Source organism: Trichosurus vulpecula, chromosome 7 (genome assembly GCF_011100635.1).
Source record: "Trichosurus vulpecula isolate mTriVul1 chromosome 7, mTriVul1.pri, whole genome shotgun sequence".
Taxonomy (NCBI): domain Eukaryota; kingdom Metazoa; phylum Chordata; class Mammalia; order Diprotodontia; family Phalangeridae; genus Trichosurus; species Trichosurus vulpecula.
Genome location: NC_050579.1, coordinates 235,690,242 through 235,697,943, shown reverse-complemented (window position 1 = coordinate 235,697,943; position 7,702 = coordinate 235,690,242). Strand labels below are relative to the sequence as shown.

Genomic DNA, 7,702 nt, shown 5'->3' with positions numbered 1-7,702 from the left:
CAGGAAAGTAGAAGGGAGGGGAATAAGAGAAAAGGGCACAGATAGAAGGGCAGAGTTTGGGAGGGGGAGCAGTGGTCAGAAGGGGTAGAAATTTTAATAATTCCAATTTAATTTTGACCACCAACCTGTAACCCTTTAGAATCATTTCAAGGACTGCCATTTTAACAAACCCCCAAGGGCTGTCTGATATTGAGGGCCCCTGATTTCCTGCCCCCATTCTCAAAAGGCTCTCTAGCTTGAATGGGGGGGGGTAGAGAATGATCAAAAGACTATTGAGTGGAGATGTTTCAAGGCGTTGACCTCTGCTTCAATACCCTCTTCCAAATTCTTTCTTTTTTTTTTGAAAGAGTAGCAGCGTCACTTTATTGCCAACAATTGGTGTTTTCCTGTTTCAACAATCCAGCTAGCAGCTTCTGTAGGGGTAAGATCCACCAACAACCAGCACCCAGAAAGCTGCCAACACACTGCAAAAGCACAGGTTCTTTTGATCTGCTTAACTAAGAAAAGCAAGGTGAAGGGGTTGACAAGCTTACTTTAATTCAGCATACAAATATCATTTACTTAGTTCAGGGGAAAAAACTAGCACCCTGAACTTCAGAGCAAAATACAAAGTACAAACATGGACAGACAGACCTTGTCTGATTCAAATCCCAATACATAGTTACCAGAGTTTAACAAAGTCCCAACATCCGGGTTTATGAGCTGGAGGGCTCTTAGCTACAGCTGCCTGGAGTCCCCACATCACCTTGAGCCACCACAACTAAGAGCCCTGCGCAAATGGCTCTGTCTTCTCTTCTTATAGGATTTCAGACATCATCAAACGTCATCTGAATGACCAGAACTTAGGTTCCTATGATTGGCTCTTGAGTTAGCCCCTCCCCTTAGGACCCTGGGAGGTTCACATCCACATAGGTCAGGCTAATACCTAATAGGGGTTAGAGCCTGGGGCTTAGCACTTAGTAAGACTCAATGAAATACACTGAATTACTCAAAGGAAACAAAAGCCAAACTCTTTAAGGGCACTTGGTTGAACTAAGTGCTAAGAGCCCATTTTGCTTACCAACACATTCCCCTAGAGTAAAGGGATGTGTTGTGTGTGGGAAATAAATTAGAAGTTTGGTGGCATCTCATTGGCACTGCCAGGCAAGGGAGAGTACAGGCATCTTTGAGGCACTGTGTGTGTATGTGTATGCGTATGCACCCGTGTGTGCACGCATTTGTAGATGTGAAATTTCTATGAAACACTGGGGGTGGGGGTGGCGGTGTTCTCCCCCCTACTGTGAGCTTGGGTTGAACATCCCCTCTCTAGGGAGGTAGCAGCCAGGGTTGTACCTGGAATCTTCCAAGCTCTTGCCCCCTGGCTTCACCAAGAAGTGGCTAGGATCTCTCAGCGCACAGGGAGTGGGGAGAGAAGTGACAAGACCAAGAGGGTTGTTGGGGATGAACCAATGCTTGGTCACCGAGATGGACTCTCTCATCCTAATCTCCAATGAGGAAGGACTTTGCTAAAATGGAGACGATCCCAATATGGGAGGGGCATCCAGGACAGAGGGGTTTTTAGGGAAGGAGCCCGGGCCCAGGAGGGAACTGGAGACCTTGAAGGGTCACAGGATGACGGGGTGGGGGGCGGGGCACTATTGGTGATCTGTTGCAGAGGTTCTCCACTACTGGCTCTTCAAACGAGATCCTTTTTTTAGGGAAATCCCCGGTTCTCCAGCTTGGAAAGACCAACTGCCCATTGATCTCAATCTCGAAGGCTCTGGTGCCTCCGAGGCGTGACTCAATCTGAATGCCAGGGTACTCTTCCTTCACAGCCCTGGCCAGGTCCAGGTAGGTGGACTCAAATCCTCAAGGTTCACGGTACTCCACCACGAGGCGGACCCCACTGCCGGGCAGGGGCGCCCCTGGAGGGGACGCTATGAGATCGGCCCCGGGCTCCCCGCTCATGGCTTCGCTCTGCTCGGCTGCACTCGTCCCGGACCGAGCCCAGTCAGACGGGCAGACTGACCGGCTGAACCCGGAGACCGCAGACCAGCCGCCGCTTCCGGGTATAACGTAGCGCTCCCCCTTCCAAATTCTTGATTTTGTTATGCATATGTGGTAAGAAACCTTCTCAACTTTGAGCTAGCCTAGATGGATGAGGATGGGTGGATAGACAGAGAGACAGACAGACAGACAGGCAGGCAGAGAGACAGAGAGAAAGAGAGACAGAGAGACAGAGAGATCTACATAGACATACGTACGTGTGTGTGTCCTATCCTGTAGTGAGTCAAGACTTCTTGTCTCACTAGCGTCACCACTTCCCTCCCCACTCTCAGGTAAGTAATTTCTTCAGGGTCATGCAGGTTATGTCTAAGGTGAAATTTGAAAGAAAAGCTCCAGGTCTTTTGGACACTGAGGTCAGTTCTCTATCCATTGCACCATACTGCCTCTCAATAATGTGAACATAACAACAAATGGCATTTATTTAGCACTTTAAGATTTGCAAAGCTGTTTTCATATGTGACAATCAAAACAACCCTTTAGGGTTTAAAGTATAGATATTATCTTCATTTATAAATGGAGAAACTGAGGCTGAAAAAGGTTAGATGATTTGCCTGTGGTCACAAAGCTCTAAGTGTCAGGGTAGGGATTCAAACTGAGGTCTCTCCTGACTCTGGAGCTAGAACGCCTTCCACTATACCAGGCTGCATCTTAAGTTAGCTGACCATAGGGCTTTGGGGAAGGGAGGAAGAGACAAATGGAAGAACCCAGCAGAACTTTAATCATAACATAGAAGAAAATGTATAATTTCCTGGTTTCCAACTGCCCTCAGGTCCCAAATCTTTCCAGGATGGAACTGCTAGAAAATGAGTCAGCCCCAGTGACCTTGTGACAGGCTTCTTGTGAATTCATCTGTGTGGAAAGGATGAGCTGGGAACACTGACAATGCAATCCCTCTGTGGAGTCTCTGAAGGTTTGGATCCATAAACATCAACCTTGTCATGGGCATCACATCGCCAGTATAAACATACTGCCTATAAAATGGAAAATGTCTTCTTTTTGAGAAATAAACACATAACCTAGCAGTGACAGGAGGAGGAAAGAAACTGAATAGGATTAAAATGTTTCGTAAGCAACAGAGGGGAAAAATATTGAACTTTCTCTAGAACCCTGCTGTGATGATTTTGGAGGGGAGACTACACAACACACTGTTCCCCATTGTAATCGTTTTCATTATCAACACTATGGCTACACCAACCACCCTGACTAACCTGATTGTTTTTCCAACCAGTGGAGTCAATAAAGCATCTGTGGCCCTTGGGAAGAAACACATTCATACCTGCAGAGGAGTGCAGGAACACTCACTCTTTCTCTATCTATCTCTCTCTCTTTCATAGGCTACGTTGCTTAAAAAAAAAAAGTGGGGCATCTTGGAAAAATCTGCCTGAGAAACAGTATGGCCTGATTATAGTCCTTGCAACTCTTATAACCTTATGAAAAGAATGATGAATCTTGGAAATGAGTCTGAACCTTGGTCCCAGGAGCAAAGTAAAAATGCTTGACTAAAGGCTTCTGATCAGTACAGAAAGCTACAAAAAAGAAATGTCAGAAGGCACTGAGAAACAATGGCAATACCTTCCATTTACAGAAAGAAAGCATGTGCCCTAACCTCATTCTATCCAAGGACAAGAGAAGAAAAGGAACCTCAGAGGCCACTTACTGTAACCCTCTCATTTTATGAATAAGGAAACTGAGGGCTTGTATTGGCAAGCACCTAGCACACCCAGGATGGCCTGCTAGCACAGGTTCTTTGATCTGCTTTTCTAAAGGAAAGACAGCTTCAAAGAGATTAATAATCTTATTTTAATTAAAGATATGAAAGAAGATAAAGGTTATTCACTAGTTCATGAGAAAGGTCAGCACCCTAAACGTGGAGAAAATACAAGCAGAGAGAAATTAGCACAGAGATCCAATAGACAGGGCTCCAACTGTCTAAACAAAGTAATAGATACATAATCACCAGACAGGGAGCACCGACATCTGGATTCACAAAGCCAGGGGGCTCCTTAACAACAGCTACCCGGAGTCTCCTCTGGCCAAATCAGAAACACCTCAGATGAACACTCTTCCCAGGAATGAGCCCCAAAGCAAACTCTCACCTCAGAACATATATATATATATATACACACACACTTTCGACTAATAGGCTCAGAGCCAGAAGGCATCACAACCCTTGTGACTCAGTTAGCTTAGTACTAAAAGGTGTGAAAGCCTTCCTGCAAGCAAGCCTCCCTGTAAGCAAGCTTCCCCTTAGGTAAGTTCCTCTTAGGCAAGTTCCTTTCCCAATGGGCTCTATGTGACTCAGGATGTATCACAGCTGTGAACTGGGCCAGAGCTCAAAGCAGCAAGATATTCGTGATTGAAATACCTGTGTACCTTTAGATCTGGGAACACAGCCCCCATTCCAAGGAAAAAAAAGGAACATTTATGCTCACATAGGCCTATTAATGGACAGGGAAGTTCTTATATTCCATTAACCTTACAGAACTAAGATTAAGTGATTTGTCCATCATCACACAGGAATCAAACAGGTTAGAGGCAAGATTTTCATCCAGGTGCTCCAACTCCAATGTCAACGATCTTTCCACTCTACCATGTTGTCCACCTGATCTTCACAACAACCTGAAAAGATAAGTAAAGGTAGTATTAGTGCCCCATTTTACATATGAGAAAATTGAAACCTGGAAGTGTTAAAAGGAAAATTCTTTGGGCTTTTGACCTGATTAATGAGACAAAGCTCAGGAAAAAGAAAATTAAAAAGAGTTTCTTTAAAAATACATCAAGGTAGCAATACATTAATGGGCTGACCACTAGAGATCAGAGATTCAAGATGAAGCCAGCTTTTATCGATAGCTTTTATAAAAAGATAAACACAATTTGGATAGGTTCTCGTCACTAAAAAGGGATGGGCCATTTCTTCTCAGTTCCTTCCCAGCTGGTAGGTTCTGTCTAACAAGGTGGGGAGTGACCTTCTACTTCTGGATAGCAGGTAAAACAAATTGAAGGATGCCTCTCCCCAAGAGAGCCTCCCTCAACACTGATTAACAAGCAAGTCTGGGAATAATGTGGTCACTGGGTCAGTATAACTTTCAATAGAAGTATTAAATGATTTACTCAAGGATGCATAGTATCCATTAGAATGTGAACTCCTATGGGGCAGGGAAAATGGGTTGCTTTTTTTTTTGTTTATTGGCTTCCTCTATGTTACCAAGGAATATATAGTGCTTGGCACTTAGTAAGTGCTCAATAAATGCATGGAGCAACTAGGTGGTGCAGTGGATGGAGTGCTAGGCCGGGAGTCAGAAAGACTCATCTTTCTGAGTTCAAATCTGGTCTCAGACACTTAACAACTGTGAGACCCTGGGCAAGTCACTTAACCCTGTTTGCCTCAATATCCTCATCTGCAAAATAAGCTGGACAAGAAAATGGCAAATCTCTCCAAGAAAAAAAACAAAAATGGGGTTACAAAGAGTCAGACATAACTGAAAATGACTGCTTATAGATTGATTGCTACCTGGATTTCCCCCATTCAACTGTGAGCTCCATAAGAGCAGGAATTATCTTTTGTCTTTCTTTGTATCCCCAGTGTTTAGCACAGTGCCTGAAAAATAATAGGTGCTTAATAAATGCTTATTGGACTGATTAGTCAGTGTTCTGTGTTCTTTCTCCTTCGCACATGTATTACTTAATTCATAGGCTTGTGGTCAGGAAAAGCACTTTATAAACCTTAAAGCACTGTACAAATGATTATTATTATACCCCATTGTCTCAATCTAAAATCTTAGATTTTGGGAGCTGGAGGGAATGTGAGAGATCATCTTGTCCAAACCTTAATTTTCAAGGCAGGAGACTGAGACCAACAAAAGTGAAATGACTTGCTTGCAGTCATAGAGCTAGATAGTAGCAGAGCCCAATGTCTGATTGCTATTCCATTATTCTTTCCTGCTCTACTGCGCTGCCTCCTCTCTGAAAGTCACAGGATAAATCTTGGCTCTGGTGAATTTAGCATGTGAAATCCCCTTTTGGAGGCAAAGCTTCCGTTCTCCTGTGAAAGTGCATTCTCATTTTGCATCCTGCAAAGCCAGAGAGCCTGGGGAAGGACTTGGGTAGATGCTTCAATGGCACAGGTATGATTAAGCAAAGGAGTAAAGATTTTTAAAATACTCTCATTTCTAATGTTTATTTTACCAGAAGTTGAATTGATTAATCTTTATATTGATACACTTAAGAAACTCGAAGATTGGGTGGAGCAAAGATGGCAGCTGGAAAATAGGGACTCGCTTAAGCTCTCCCCCAAATCCCTCCAAACACTTGTAAAATATGACTCTAAATAAATTCTAGAGCTACAGAACCCATGAAATAACGGAGGGAAACAAGTCTCCAGCCCAAGACAGCCTGGATGGTTGCTGGGAAGAGTCTATCACACCGTACTGGGAGCGAAGCACAGCCTAGTGTGGGCCATGCCAGGACAGACCAGGCACATAGGAGATGGGGTGGAGTAGGCCTCAGGACCATGAATCACTGAGCTGTAGCGGTTACCAGACTTCTCAACCTATAAATGCCAAAGACAACTGAGCAGGTCAGTGGGAAAACTGCTGCATCTGGGTGAGAGAAGTGAGCACTCTGGCTCCAGCCCCAGGGGCAGTGGAGGTGGCTGCAGCAGCAGCAGCAGGAAGCTCCTGTGGCTGCTTCCAGAGTTCCAGCATGTCTGCTTCTGGCCCCAGGCCCACATGGTGGGAGAAATCAAACAGCAGATCAGAGCAGGAGTGCAGGGAGCACTTTGCCGGCACAGAAGCAGAGTTCTCTTGCTTTGCCCTGCTTGGATCTGGGTCGTGGTACTGGTTGGCAGCACTTTGGGGGAGGAGGAGCACTGGCATGGCAGACCTTGTAGTGACTGTGGAGTAGAAGTAGCTCTGAAAACAGCAATGCAAGGCCCCTGAAGCTTGGGACAAAGCACTCTCCACTCTAAAAACAGTCAAACTCTGACAAAAAGCTCAAGGGTCAAGTTGTTGGCTGGGAACATGAGCAGGAAGCATAAAAGGACTCAGACTCAAACTATAGAATCTTTTTTTGGTAACAAAGAAGATCAAAACACACAGCCAGAGGAAGTCAACAAAGTCAAAATTCTCAGCTCTGTGCTTTCTCTCTCCCACTATTCTATTAGGTGCTTTCTTGGGATTTGTCTGGTTGTTGTATGTAATTTAGACACTTATTTCAGAAGGTAGCAGTCATGTAACAGAGAGGAAGCAAAGCACAATGGGAAGAGCACTGGATTTGGAGTCAGAGGACCTGGGTTTAATTCAGGCCTCTTCTACTTGCTACCTGTGGGACCTTGAACATGTAACATCTTCTCTGAGCCTCTGAAGTGGTGATGCTATAAACTAAAAAACCTATAATGGTTTTAAATGCATAAAATAAAATACATAGGACTACAAAGGAAACTAATTACACATTTAATATATATATTGAATATACATTGAATATATATTGAAATACAGTCACCAAAATATGGAAGAAAAGAAAGTTTGAGGAGGGCCTCAGAGCCAGGAAAATCTGGGTTCAAGTCCTACCACTGCCACATACTAACTGAAGAAATCCCTTACGTTCTCAGTGCTCCCAAGTAACTAACATTATAAATTGCAGAGCAGATGCCAATCTG

General features: G+C 44.3%; 1 pseudogene; it reads right to left on the bottom strand.

Annotated features, from left to right (window-relative positions):
- Positions 1-1,474: 1,474 nt before the first annotated feature.
- On the bottom strand, positions 1,475-1,949 carry LOC118857850 (annotated as a pseudogene).
- Between the last annotated feature and the right edge of the window lie 5,753 nt (positions 1,950-7,702).